Genomic DNA, 15,698 nt, shown 5'->3' on the forward strand with positions numbered 1-15,698 from the left:
TGTAGGATATCCTGTAATAGAATTACAGTTAATTTTCAGTAAAGATGGTGCAATTTTGATTTTATGCTTTAAAATTATCATCTTAGATATTTTGTGATATTAATTCTTAAGTCTAAAAGGTTCTAACTGCCTAGTGAAGTTACAAATTTTTCTTCATTATATGAAGAAGCTATCTTGTCTTTTTTTAACTTTCTTTTTATTTATTCTTTGTGTCTTTCACATCATGCATCTCCATCCCATTCATTTCCCTGTCCCTTTGTATCAGTCCTCTGCCCTTGCAACCTCCCCCACCAAAATAAAGCACAATAAAATTTAAGAGAAAAAAAAGAAGAAGAAAAAAGAAAAAAAAGAGAAGGAAAAATCAAGCTCGTCATGGAAGCTGTAGTGTGACACAGTGAGTCACGCAGTCAACCCTTTTGTCCATATATCTTACTTGCTAGTGTTCATTGCAAAGAGTCATTGGTCTGGTTTGAGGCCTCCGGTTTCTGCTACACTCTCAATGCTGGGCCCTCGCTGGAACTCCTCTTGGTTATCCTGCTGTTGCCCTGTGTTGTGGAGATCCTGCAGCTCCAGCAAATCACAGATGGGGTGGATGCTGGGGTGGGCCAACACATAGCCCTGGTTCTGGGCCTGGACAGTTGCAGGGTTGGTCAGCCCACCAGCTCTCCCTTGTCCTCACCACCAGGTGAGCTCTCCAGAGTTGCCCTGGGTAGCTCACCCCTTGCAGTGATGAGCGAGGGGCGGGGCCAGTTCTCCTGCTTTCATGTCCTCAGGGTTGGTTCTCCAACACCTACACATGAAGATGCTATCTTAAAGTAGGTATTAAAGATTGGGGCAGTCAAGAATGTAGAGCAAGGGAACACTTCTCCATTGGTGGTGGGAGTGCAAACTTGTACAGCCACTTTGGAAATAAATATGACGGTGTCTCAGAAAATTGGGAACAGACTTTCTTCAATACCCAGCTATTCCACTCCTGGCATACACCCAAAGGACACTCTACCATATCACAAGGACACTTGCTCATCAACTATGTTCATAGCAACTTTATTCATAATTGCCAAGAGAAGACTGGAAACAACCCAGATGTCCATCAACTAAAGAATGGATAGAGAAAATGTGGTACATTTACAAAATGGAGTATTAAAAATGTTAAAAAGAATGACATCATGAAATTTGCCAGCAAATGGATGGAACTAGAAAAGATCATCCTGAGTGAGGTAACTTAGATCCAGAAAGACAAAAAAATGGTATACACTCATTTATAAGTGTATATTAGCCATAAAATAAAGAATAACCATGCTATAATCCACAGACCCAAAGAAGCTAAGTAACAAAGAGGGCTCAAGGGGCAACACCTGAATCTCACTTGGAAGGGGAAGTAGAACAGACATCACAGGTGGATGGGGAAGGGGTCTGAATGGGGCATGGCCATTGGAACAGGAGGCATCAGGTTGGGGAGGATGAGGGAGAGAGTACTGGGAGAGACAACTGGAATCTGGAACATCTCCGGAATGAGCTAGAAACCTAGATCAATGGAAACTCCCAGAAATCCATGAGGGTGACCCTAGCTAAGTCTCCTAGCAAGGGAGGATATGGAGCCTGAACCAGCCATCTCCTGTAACCAGGCAAGACTTCCAGTGGAGAGATTGGGACCCCAACCCGGCCACATAACCTTTGGCCTACAATTTGCCCTACCTACAAGGCATGATGGGGTAAAGGTGGCATAGAAATTGTGGGAGTTGCCAACCAATGACTGGTCAAACTTGAGACCCATACCATGAGAGGGAGCCAGCCCCTGACACTGCCTGGAGGGCCAGGACCTAGCAGGCCAGGACACCATCACCATCACCCAGCGACTAATGGAAACAGATGCAGAGACTCACAGCCAAACATTAGGTGGATCTCGGGTAATCCTGTGGAACAGGGGCAAGAAGGGTTATGGGCACTAGAGGGGTCAAGGACATCACAAGAAAACCCATAGAATCAACTCACCTGGGTTCACAGAGGCTCACAGAGACTGAACCACCAGAGTGCTTGCACGGGACTGACCCAGGCCCTCTGCACACATGTTACAGTTATGTAGTTTAGTCTTCTTGTGGGACTCCTAACAGGGGGAACAAGGGCTGTCTCTGACTCTGTTACCTACTTTGGGGACCCTTCCCTCCTACTGGGTAGCCTCAGCCAGCATTAATAGGAGAGGAGGTGCCTAGTCTTACTGCAATTTAATATGCCATGGCTGGCTGACATACATGGGAAACCCGCCCTTTTCTGAAGAGAAAGGAGGAGGAGTGGATGGGGGTGGGGTTGCATGGAGGGACTGAGAGGGGAGGAGGGAGGGAGAGGAAAGTGAAATAATTAATTAATTAATGTTGGGGGATATTCTATCCCATTGTGAGCCCCAAATTTGCATTTGTGCTGATTAAATAAAATTAACCTCGGGTCAGGAGCCTGAGTTAGCAATTGACAGAAAGTAATCATAGAACACCAGAGGGCATCCATGAGAGCTAGAGAGACATAGAAAGTAGCAGGAGGGATTTGGAGTGGTGCAGCTTTCTCTGGTTTGACAGAGCTGAAGCATAGGTCTTTTGGAGACAGCAGCAAGGAGAGAGGATTAGCTAGCTGCCTCTCAGCCTCTCCGAGCTTGCAGGTTTTTACCCCAGCCTTTGCATCTTGAGTCTTATTTATAAATAGAATGATAGAGATTTAGTTAAAGCTACCTTTAGCAGCAGCCATGGGACTGGTGCCTGGGAGAACAGAATTCCCACCAGGCCGCGGCCTAAGTGGCCAGGCCCACTGCTAGAGAAGCAGGCTGGTAACTTCGGAGTTGTAATTGTTGGCCGAAATAGTAGTAGATTAGGGTGCAACCACTGTGCCGGAGTTAAAACAAGAAATTAATTATTAATTAATAAAAAAAAAAAACTGGGGCCATCGAGACAGGTTACTGGGTGAAAGCACTTGCTGTGCCAACTTGGTGACCTGAGTTTGATTCCTACAACCTATATAAAGGTGGAAGGAGAGATGGGCTCCCCAGAGCTGTCCTCTGAACCCCACAAGTGTATACACACACACACACACACACACACACACACACACACACACACACACACAACCACAGTAACAAATAAAAAATTAAAATACATATTTAAAAGTGTGAGAATAAAAACACAATTTTCTTAGAAAAACTAGTATATTCTCATGTTCATCATTCTCCATATTCTGTGAGGGTATTGGCTCCTTTGTTGTTTATTTTGTGTTGTTTTTGAGGCAAGGTCTCAATACGTTGCCCTGTGTGGTCTGGAATTCCTCCTGCTTCTACCTCCTGAGTGCTGGGATTAAGGTGTGCAATAATACCATGCCCAGCGAAAGCGGTTACTGTTAATTATAGTATTCTTTTACAATTCTTGCCATTTTTCTATGGAGAAGAGGTTTTTTCCTTCCTCCTCTTTCTCTTTCTTTTGCTTTTCTTCATTTTTTAAAAACAGGCTCGGCTCAAGCCCTCCTTAAATTCCCAACTGTCCAGCCTCAGACTCTCAAGTGCTGAGACTACAGCCAGCCAGCCGTTTCCACCTCACCTGGCCTGCTCGTTTGAGTACCACCGAGGACTCTGTGTCTGATGTGCTGTCGCTCTTTAGTATCTGCAGACTTTGTTCCCTCTTTTTCCAGATATGGGGTCTTGCAGTGTGGCACTGGCTGATCTAGAACTCAGTATGAATACCAGGTTAGTCTCAGACCTGTGGTGATCCTCCTGCCCTCTGCCTCCAGAGGCTGGAATTACAGGCATGAACTACCAGCTTAGTTTTTCATACTTTGGAAGATGTTTTTAAGTTAGCCAGCCTCTGGGGAGAAGAAGCTCTCCAGGGACACTTCCAGAGGACAAATCTAAGCAGCAAGCAGCCCTGACCTCAATTGCACATTGTATAATCCTCTCCTCCCTCCCTCCCTCCCTCCCTCCCTCCCTCCCTCCCTCCCTCCTCCTCTTCCTCCTCCTTCCTTCTCTCTCTCTCTCTCTCTCTCTCTCTCTCTCTCTCTCTCTCTCTCTCACTCTCACTTTCTCCATTCAAGGGGAAGCAAAGCATGACAGACAACTGATGAAATTTTATTTTGATTTAGATGGATTCTAATAATGGAATTTGTTTAGAGTTCATCTGCATATGATATTAAAATTAAGTACTTTTTCAGCAAAATCCATTTTGACACCAATGTACACTAGTACACTAATCTGCATACATTGGCTGCTGGTGCATCAGTGGATGATGTTTTAGTGCCACCTGGTGGCTCTTTTGCTCTGTGCAGCATGCGTCTGATCTGCTATGACATCTGTGACATGGGTCCCTCATCAGCCTGGCACTGCAAATGCCTGATGGAACACCTGCTCAGAGGCTGTAGGATCCTTACAACACGACTACATACATAACATATGCTTTGAAATATGCAGATGATTCTTTTCTGCTATGCTCACGTACTCTAGGATATACTAAAACTTGAAACTAAAAAAGTGAAAAGAAAATCCAGAAAATTCAAAATTGTGGATGTAGCTTAGCTGGTAGAATGCGTGCCTAGAATGCATGAAACTCTGGGTTTCAATATCCATCAATATCTAAAATAGGGCATGGTAGCACACATCGGTAATCCCAGCATTTAGGATTACAAGGATCAGAAGTTCAAGGTCATGTTGGCTACATAATGAGTCTGAGGCTGCCCTTGGTAACATGAGCCCTGTCTCTAAATAAGTAAATAAATGAATAAATGAATAGATAGATAAATAAATAAATATCCAGTAGTGCTTCATTAATTTTTAAAAGTTAAAATGGAAACAAAATTCTCTATGGCATTTCTATAGACATTTTGTTCTTATTTATGACCCTGTCCCATTTCCCTTCCCCTGCTTTTCTCTGCTAACCTCTATCCTTTACCCACAGTCTCCTTTCTGCTTGCATGCCACATGTATTCCACCTCTCTCTCTCTCCCTCTCCCTCTCTCTCTCCCTCTCCCTCTCCCTCTCCCTCTTCCGTCTCCCTCTCTCTCTCCCTCTCCCTCTCCCTCTCCCTCTCCCTCTCCCTCTCCCTCTCCCGCTCCCTCTCCCTCTCCCTCTTCCCTCTCCCTCTCCCTCTTCCGTCTCCCTCTCCCTCTCCCTCTCTCTCTCCCTCTCCCTCTCCCTCTCCCTCTTCCGTCTCCCTCTCTCCCTCTCCCTCTCCCTCTCCCTCTCCCTCTCCCTCTCCCTCTCCCTCTCCCTCTTCCGTCTCCCTCTCCCTCTCTCTCTCCCTCTCCCTCTCCCTCTCCCTCTCCCTCTCCCTCTCCCTCTCCCTCTCCCTCTCCCTCTCCCGTCTCCCTCTCCCTTCACCCTCCCTTAGAATGTTGTCTTCCAGTAGGAGGGCAGCAGAGTCAATGGACAGGGGCATGGTGGGTGCGGGACTGCGGGCACCAGCTAGGCGCTGGCTGCTGTGTGGAGGCCATGGAGGACCGTGAACCACCTCGGCCTCACCCTCCTGTTCTGGTTGCTGGACTCCACTGCCCCAGCACCCCACACTCAGCACCCACAGTACTGTGCTTGGAAACCTCACTTGTGGGTTAGGACATGTGGAAGCTGGTGCATGACCTTCTGCTCCCTGAGGTTTGCAGCCTCCTAAACCCAGCAGGCATCTATGCCAACAATGAGATCAGCCTGGGTGACACTGAAGTGTATAGCTTTGACTACCACTCCACACTGGCCCAACATGAGGCTGTACCACACCCTGAGATCTTCAATGCCACCCAGGGACATCCTGATAGAGCACTGTAAGTACAGTGAGGGGATTTGGAAATAAGACTGTGATCACAGCTTTGCCATCCATGGCCTCCACTACGACATTCAGAAAAGCCCTCTGGTGAAAATGGATGCTTTTCATCATGTACAACTAGGATCAGGGGGGCTGGAGAGATGGCTCAGAGGTTAAGAGCACTGGCTGCTCTTCCAGAGGTCCTGAGTTCAATTCCCAGCAACCACATGGTGGCTCACAACCATCTATGAGATCTGGTGCCCTCTTCAGGCCTGCAGGCAACATGCAGGCAGAACATCCTAGACATAATAAAATAAATCTCAAAAGAAAAAAAAAAGAGAGAAAAAAAAAAAAACTAGGATCAGCCTACAGAGGCCACCAGTGTATGCCAGAAGATGAGGTGACTGACCTACATGTTCATGCACCCCTGTACATGCCACTATACCAGACGAGTGGTTTCTACGGCAAGAACCCTTCCATCAAGCAGTTCATGGACATCTTCTCACCTTCTCACTACCAGAGATGGCACTGCTGCCCTGTGTGGTAGACTACTTTCAGGGGCCACAGCCTAGAGTTTGACCGAGTACACTTCTCTAAGGATATGATGGATGCCATCTTGGATGTGCGTGTGAAGGACCTCTTGTACTAGTGGATTGAGCAAAACATAGAGAAGTACATCCTGAGAGGAGTCCTGAGCCACCTGGCGGCCCCTCATCACCAACAGTCCTTTCGGCGTTATGGACAAAGGACTGAGGCACATGGTAGGTCCTGATTGCCACCAACTCTTCGATGTAGTCATCATTCAGAGTGACAAACCCAAATGTTCACCAAGCAGTGCGAACCTTTTACAAAAGCTTGATGAAAAAACCTCCCTCACTGGGACCATACCACTGGCCTGGAAGAGGACAAGATCTATCAGCAGAGAAGTCTGTTTGACTTCCTTTGTCTGACAGAATGGCAAGGCTGTGTGTGCTCTATGTCGGTGACCACCTCTACAGTGACCTGGTGGATCTCATGCAGCAGCATGGCTCGTGCACAGGAGCCCTCATCCCTGAGCTAGAGCTCGAGATCCACATCATCAACAAAGAACAGTACATGCATTCCTTGATCTGTCAGCAGGCGCTCTCGGGACTGCTAGAGTGCATGCAGGCTCACCAGGAGGCAGGTGCTGGCTATCTGGATGAAAGTGCCACAAGAACTGAGATGTGTCACCAAGTCCTATCCAGTGCTCCATTTGGGAGCATCTTCCACACCTTCCACAACCTACCTACTTCTCCAGGAGCCTCATGCACTTCTCCAACCTCTACACAGCTGCTCTCAGCTGTTTGCTCAACTACCATGTGGATTTCCCTTTCTACCCATGCTGCACACCCTTGCAGCATGAGGCGCCATTATGGATGGACTAGCTCTGCACTGGCTGCATGAAAAACACCCTTTCTTGGTAACATGGCCCACATCCACTGAGGGCACTTTTATTGTCCTGGACAGACCCGCCATTCTTTCAGCTCCAGCCACCCTGACAAATAATAAAAGTAGTCTCTGCCTTCAAAATAAACTCATCTTCCTCTCCCATGGTCAACTCCAAGTTTCATCATACACACACACACACACACACACACACACACACACACACACACTAAACTTAAAAAAATAAAAATAAAATAAATGCCATTTCCAGGAAAATAGATACACTGGAAGTCATCATGTTAACTGCAATAAACCAAGACTCAGAGTGATAAATACTACCTATTTCCTGTGAAGTGAGTGTCCGTGTGTGTGTGTGTGTGTGTGTGTGTGTGTGTGTGTGTGTGTGTGTACATGCCATGGGACATGTGCAGAGGTCAGAGAACAACTTTGTGGAGTTCATTATCTTCTCCTGGAAATTGCTCATCAAGCTCCTCTAACCACTTAGCCATCTTACCCAATTTAAATTTTCTTTACATCTGAATAAAATTCCATGGTGTATTACCACATTTTCTTTATCCATTTATTTACTGATAGACATCTGGCCTAGTTTCATTTCCTAGCTACTGTGAACAGTGCAACAATAAACAGCAATATACAGTATCTCTGTTGTAGGACTTGAGAGTCTCTTGGGATATACCCAGGAGACCTGCAGTTGGATCGTGTGGTCCTTCTATCCCAATTTCCATAGAGGCTGCTCGAGTTCAAATTCACAGCAGCTTTAAGGATACCTCTGTCACCACATCCTCATCAACATGTCTCATTTGTTTTCTTGATAGTAACAATTCTAACTAGGGTGAGATGTCATTGCAAAACAGTTTTAATGTGCATTTCTCTGATGGCTAAGGATGATAAGGACTTTTTCAAATATTTACTGGCCATTTGTATTTTTTCTCTTTAAAAAGTCTATTAAGTTCATTAGCCCACTTCCAGATTAGATTATTGTGAGGGGCCCATCCCCACCTCTTCTACAGGGTTCCTATGAGGAGGAGAGAGGCATAAGGAATTGGTAGATAGAAAGATAGCGGAGATGAGACAGACAGAAACACAGGATAGCTTCGGAGGAACTGGATCAAAATCCACCGGCCCCTTCTGTTGCTTCTAAAGGGCTTTTTAAAGGAATGCCAAGGGGTGGGGCAAAAGGCCTCCCCCTTGCTAGATCAAAGCACACTGCACATCCAAGTGCAGACCCTTCCAAACACCTGATAGCCATGCATGTGGCCAATCCATCCCCTTATGCAGCCCTGCTGGTAAAGCAAGCTCAGATCTCACAAGGAAACCTCTGTGGGCTCCCACAGATTATTTGTGTTATTATTATTATTTGATGTTTGCTTTTTACTGTTGTCCACATATTCTAGATATTACCTTCCTGTCTGTTTTTCCCCCACTGTCTCTTCAATCTGTTTGTTTTGCCTTAACTGTGCAGAAGGTCTCTCTCTCTCTCTCTCTCTCTCTCTCTCTCTCTCTCTCTCTCTCTCTCTCTCTCTGTGTGTGTGTGTGTGTGTGTGTGTGTGTGTGTGTGTGTGTGTGTGTGTAGAGGACAACTTTGTGGAGTTAGTTCTCTCCTTCCACTTTTACATGGGCTCTGGGGATTGAACTCAGATCTTTAGGCTTGTGTTGCGAGCCATTTCACCATCCCAGAAACTTTTTAATTTCATGTGTCTCATTTGTCAATTCTTAGGATTTTTTTGTGTGTGTGTATGTTATTGAAGTCCTTTTCAGTAAGTCTTTGCCTATGCCTATATCTTGAAGTACTTTACCTGTTTCCTTCTAGCATTTTCACATTTTGAAGTGTTCTATTAAGGGTTTTGATCCACGGTGAAATGATTTTTATGTAGAATGAGAGACGGGGATCTACTGTCATTCTTCTAATAGTAGATCTCCAGTTTCCCCAGAACCATTTGTGAAAGAGATTCTCTTTATTCCGATGCATGTTTTTGCACTGTTTTCAAAGATTAGGTAACTGTAACCCTGTGGGTTTACTTCTGAGTCCTGTCTTCCACTGGTCTATGGGTCTGTTTTTGTGCTAGTACTACCAAATAGTCTGCTATTAGGAATAATTCGGCATCTTCTTTTCCCATTTCTTTCCTGCCTGTGCCTTTTCTACATCTGTTGAAATGATCAAATGAGTTCTGTCCATAAGTCTATTCATGTACTGAATTACACTTATTGATTTGTATATGTTGAACCAACACTGCATCCTTGAAATGAAACTAGCTTGGTCATAATCTTCTCAGTGTGTCCTTGAGTTCAGTTTACAAGAATGTTATTGAGAACTTTGCATCTGTGTTCATTGTGGGAACTGGTCTCTAGTTCCCTTTGGGTTATTTGTCCTCATCCAGTTTGGGTATCAGGGTAATACTGGGATCATGGAAAGAGTCTGATAGTGTTCCATGCCTTTCTGTTTTGTGGAACAATTTAAGAAGTATTGATGTTAGGTCTTTCTTAAAAGGTTTATAGAATTCTGCACTGAGTCCATTTCTGTCCTGAACTTTTTGTGTGTGTGTGTGTGTGTGTGTGTGTGTGTGTGTGTGTGTGTGTGTGTTACATGCATATGGGTGCTCCAAGAGGCCAGAAGAGGGTGTTTGCTGTGGATATTGCTCTGTATAAATAAACACTGATTGGTCAATAGCCAGACAGGAAGTATAGGCGGGACTAACAGAGAGGAGAATTGAGGAAACAGGAAGGGAAGGGAGAGATTGCCTGGAGCCACCGCCAGGACAAGGAAGATGTAAGGTACCGATAAGCCACAAGCCATGTGGCAAAGTATAGATTAATAGAAATGGGCTAAATATAAGAATAAGAGCTAGACAATGATAGGCCTGAGCTAATGGCCAAGCAGTTTAAATAATGTAAGAGTATGTGTGTTTATTTTATAAGTGGACTCCCGGACTGGTGGGACTTGGCGGGAGCTGGAGAAATTCTCCAGCTACAGGTGTTGGATCCCTTGGAGCTGCAGTATAGGAAGTTGTGAGCCACTTGAGTGGCTCTGGTCATCTGTAAGAGCAGCAGGTGCTCTTAACTGCTGAGTCATCTTTCCAGCCTCCATTCGCTGTCTAAATGAGCATAGAAAAGTTTTCCTGCTTTGTATGGATGAAATGTTTTTCAATATTCACTTTGTTTTTTCCATTACTTTTTATGTCCTTGTATTAAGCAATAATGAAGTTTTCAAGCATGTAAGGATTAGTCAGTTTTCAATGTGTTTTTAGTTTACTTCATGACTTACAAAGAAAGGCCTGAATGAAGTACCACATCAATTCACTGGAAGCAACTGTCAGGGCAACATGAGGTTCTCCTGAACTCTAAGGGACGTGAGCTAGCAAAGTTTAGATCCAGTGATTTATAAATTTCCTTCCACTGACCACTGGGCTTTGTTCTTCCCCATTTGGAAATCAGAAAAATACTAGGGAGATTAGGACAACTGCTATCTGTTCCCAAATTTACACTTTTTCTGTTAATCCATCATGTGAACACAATTCCCTGTTGTGATATATTTGATTACACTGTGTAAAGATATGTCACTGTGATTGGTGTAATAAAAAGCTAAATGGCCAATAGCTAGGCAAGAGGTATAGATGAGACTTCTGGACAGAGAGAGCTCTGGGAAAAAGAAAGGGGGAGTCATCAGTTGGATGCAGAGGAAGCAGGACATGCAGGAGGAGAAGTAAAAGCCACAAGCCACGTGGCAGCACGTAGATTAATAGAAATGGGTTAATTTAAGTTTTAAGAGCTAGTTAGAAACAAGCCTAAGCTAAGGCCAAGCTTTTATAATTAATAAGAAGCCTCTCTGTGTCATTATTTGGGAGCTGGTTAGTGGGATAAAGACTCATTGTAATTCCATATTATTCTAAGTAAATGAGATGATTTTCTGTCTCACTGTCTCCATAGACACTGAGTCCTGTGTGCCATGAACAGCTCAGTCGTTCTTGCCAGTTTTTTATGGTTGTCAAAATCATTATTTTTTTTTTGTTTTTTTGAGATCAAAATCACTTTACCTTGTTTGTTTTCCCCCTGAGTACTGGGGATTGAACCCAGGAACACATACATATTTGCTAGGCAAATACTTTACCACTGGTATGTCCCCAGCTTTTAAAATTGTTTTTGTGTTGAGGCAAGGTCTAATGGAAACCACTGCAGGAAATCACACTGGTCAAAATGCAGAGATCAATTGACTGTGGGGAGCCCAGCCCCAACAGATACATCGACACACCACTCCTGCACCTAAGGGCTCAGGGAAGATTGCAGAATCACATACACACATACAAGCAACACCAAATGGACTCAGCAGGTTGTATTTATATATTTATGTGCATATTCATATGTAACAATAATAATCAAAGAAAATGAAGCCATCAAAATTGAGAGGGAGTGAGAAGGTTGGGGAGGGAAAAAGGGGTGGGGGGAGAAATGGTGTCATTGTATTTCAACTACAACTTAAAAAAATAATAATTTTTGATCCTTCCTGTAGCATCCCATAGCAGAGGTTACAAGCCTGTGCCTCCCACATGTCAAGTTCAAGGCTAGCCTGGAACACATGAGATTCTGTCTCTAAATTAAGGGCTAGGGAAAGCAGTTGCCTTGAAGCATGAGGACCTGAATTCCATCTCCTGAGTCCATGGTAAAGACAAAACAAAACAAAAACCAGCTGGTTACAGTGATGTACTTAGAAGGCCAGCTCTAGAGAGACAGAGACAGGTGGGTCCCTGGGACTCACTGGCCAGCCAGCCTAGCCTAAATTAGAGAGCTCTGGGCCAATTATAAACCTTGCTTCACAAAAAAACAAGTTGGGGGGTGGAGAAATGGCCTAGAGGTTGAAAGCATTTGCTGCAATTACAGAGGACCCAGGTTCAGTTCCCAGCACCTACATGGTGGCTCATAGTTGTCCTTAACCACAGTTCCAGGGAACCTGGTGCCCTTTTGGGTCTCTGGAGGTACAAGATATACATGCAGTGCACTTACATGCATGTAGGCATAAATGCTCATACACATAAAATAAAAATAAATTAATATTTAAAAATAAAGTGAATTAACTCCTGAGATTATCTTCTAGCCTCCAAAGGCACAGGTATCCTCACATGTGTATCTACACACATACACACACACACACACACACACACACACACACACATACATACACTCATGCAAACATACACATATACACACACACATATACACACGTACACATACACATACATACACACACATACACACACACATATACACACACATACACACACACACCCCACAGAAATTCAATTGCCTAATTAAATAAATAAAATATAACCATTCAGCCAGACATGTTGGTTCCTACCTTAATCCTACCACTTGGGAAGTACAAGCAAGAAATTCAGAAGCTCAAGGTCACCTTCAGCTATATAACAGGTTTGAGGCCAACCTGGGTTACATGAGATCTTGCCTTAAAGAGAAAATTGTCTCTAATGTAATAAGCAATTGAAAAACATAATTAGTGATAGATATAAACACTCGGTTAGGTATGGCTGCTCCTGCCTGTTTTCCTAGCACTTAAGAAGCCAGGGTTCGATAACGGTAAGGTTGAGACAAGCCTAGACCACACAGAAAGTTCAAGGCCACCCCGAGCCACATGTTGAGGGTGGGTTATAACTCAGTGGTACAGCACTTGCTGGTATGTGCAAAGCTCTGGGTACCATCATCACCAGAAAAGAAAGGGGGTGCGGGGAGGAATGGGCAGTACTGTGTTCACATGGTCTTGAAGAATGACCATGAAATGCTTATCTATCCCAAGAGAGAAAAAAATAGCAGGAAAAAAAAAACTCTTTCAAAAGAGAACCTCCTGCTGCATGACCTCGTCTAAAGGAGCCCACAGCCTCGCTGGTTACTAAAAGCCGCCTTCCCCAGTCTCCTAGGGAAGTACAATGAGCTAAGAATCAGCCTTGCAGACTTGTTACCTAGATCTAATCAGAAGGAAACCTGATACACAGCCAGATGCACAGCATCCTAAAGAGCAGGAATTAGAACTGGGCAGGTCCATCCCTGGTTTTTCTTTACAGGCTTTCATTAAGAGAAGAAGACCAGAGGTGGTGGCACACGCCTTTAATCCCAGCACTTGGGAGGCAGAGCCAGGCGTATCTCTGTGAGTTCGAGGCCAGCCTGGGCTACAGAGTGAGTTCCAGGAAAGGCGCAAAGCTACACAGAGAAACCCTGTCTCGAAAAACCAAGAAGGAGAAAAAGAAGAAGAAGAAGAAGAAGAAGAAGAAGAAGAAGAAGAAGAAGAAGAAGAAGAAGACCATCCACAAAGACCTAATCAGCTATATAACATATAAGTTTTATTTATGCATATGTATAGAGACAAAAAAGTCCCCCCAAAAAGTAGAAATGTCCTCTCTTCACCTGACCTCAGTGACCTGTGACATCTTTTACAAACATCCAGTGACTAACTCCAAATGACCTAGAGCACTTTACCCCAAATGATCAATCTCAAGAAAGACAGCTGCTGGATAAATGTACTACTTCATGAGACAGTGAGAGCCCACTTACACTTCTAGCTATGAACCCCACACAACGGGGTACATGAGATAAGATCAAGAACCGAGCCTTAATTGTTATAAAAGATGTCCAGTCCCTCTTTGAGAGGTGACCCCCTCCCCTCTCTGAGAAGTCATGATTGTCTCTGTCTGACTTGCCATGTGTTGTCTTTGTTAAATCTTTCTTACATGAGCTCTGGCTTGGTAAATATGTTTGCCTCAGTGGTTGGTCACTGTCATTCCTGCCATGATAACATTTATATTATGAGTCATGATAGCAGTTTAGAGAGAAATAGGAGAGTTCTTTGTGGGAGTTCTTTGTACTCATCCTTCAAGTAGCTATAGATATAAAAGTTTGCAAAATATGCTAAAGAACAGCAGTACCAGCTGGAGAGATGGCTCAGTGGCTGGGAGTACATAATGTTCTTCCAGAGGACCAGAGTTAGATTCCTAGCACCCACATCAGGTGGCTCACAGCTGCCTGTGTCTCCAGGTCTAGGGATCCAACACCCTCTTCTGTCTCTGCAAGTACCACACTCAGGTGTACAAACCCAGACCGAGAGGCATACATATAATATAAAAATAATAATAGAATATTTTAAAAGGACAAAAGCACCTTTATTTGTGAAAAAAAAAAACAATATAAAGCAGAAAGATTACATAGGCCAAAAAGCAAAGCACGCCACAATCATGACTTTCAAATGGCAGAGGCATGAGTCTCTGCTGTGGTAATCAAACCATCCTGTTGGGAACTGCATTTTAAAGAGTAAAGGCAAAAAGACAAGTATGGCAGCACTGAGGAGCAAAGGGAAGGAGAACTGCCACAAGTTTGAGCCATCAAGGGTTACAAACCCAGAAAAATAAAGTAAGTACAATGTAAGGCATTGAAATCCTCTAACTCAGCCCTCTCCTTCTGTAGACAAAAAACTGACTCTGAGAGGCTAAGTGATTTGTCCCAAGTCAACAAACACAGAATCCACTATTATTTTTCACTGATCTATCTATTTAATCATTATTTCTTGGGCACTTGGGCTTCCCAAAAGCCTCACAAGAGCTTGTGCTTCTCATTTGAGACAGACCCAGGACACACCAAAGAAGAAGATGCATGTGGAACTCAGTCATTGCAAGTTTCCAAAGAAAACTGCTGTGGTTTTGCGGTGCTAGGGGCGGAGCCCCGGGGCCTTGCGCATGCTCGGCAAGTGTTCTACCACTGAGCAGTATCTGCAGCCTTCCAAACACAGTCTAAAAAGGATTGAGCAATGCAGGCAGAATGGTTGCTCGTTATGAAAGTGGAAGGAACAGGCTCTCAAAGCGGAGTGCCCCCAGTAGGAAAAGACTTCATTCCTACCACAAGGAACTGAACTCTGACAGCTACCTAAACGAGCAAGGAGATGGATCTTCTTATGGCCTCCAGAGAGTTATAAGGCCCTGCTGACACCTGCTTTTAGACCATTGAGATACATATTGCCCATCCCACTACAAAACCATAAAATAATGTTTGTGCCATTTCATTATTTAAAAAATTATATTTATTTATGTGGGGGAGGGGGCAAATATATCATATGGCATGTGTGTGTAGAGGTCAAGGGAAAACTTTCAAGAATTGGTTCTTTCCTTCCACCATGTTGGTCCTGGGGATTGTGCTCATGTATTCAGGCTTTATGGCAATCATCATTACTCACTGAGTCACCCCACTGGCCCCTATTTGCACTATTTTAAACAACAAATCCATTGAGCAAAAAGAGAAGTCAAGGATTTATTGACTCATGTAACTGAGAATAAGAGGGGTGGAAAATGAGATGTGTCCCACTGACATCAAGGAGACAGAACTCAAAGTACTTTTATTATTTCTCCTCAGATTGTGCCTCTAATTCTCATTGTATGTGGACCTCTGTGTTTTTCTACAGAAAGATTTCCTCCATATTACAGAAGATAGATGCAACCATGGAAAACTACAAAGCTATGTTTTTCCATT

The 15,698-nt window shown here is 44.1% G+C and overlaps 1 pseudogene; it reads left to right on the top strand.

The window, feature by feature from the left end:
- Positions 1-5,532: 5,532 nt before the first annotated feature.
- On the top strand, positions 5,533-7,220 carry LOC128105284 (5'-nucleotidase domain-containing protein 2-like; annotated as a pseudogene).
- Positions 7,221-15,698: the final 8,478 nt, after the last annotated feature.

The sequence above is a fragment of the Peromyscus californicus genome, unplaced genomic scaffold, assembly GCF_007827085.1.
Source record: "Peromyscus californicus insignis strain IS unplaced genomic scaffold, ASM782708v3 Scaffold_11__1_contigs__length_118956290, whole genome shotgun sequence".
In the NCBI taxonomy this organism is placed as follows: Eukaryota; Metazoa; Chordata; class Mammalia; order Rodentia; family Cricetidae; genus Peromyscus; species Peromyscus californicus.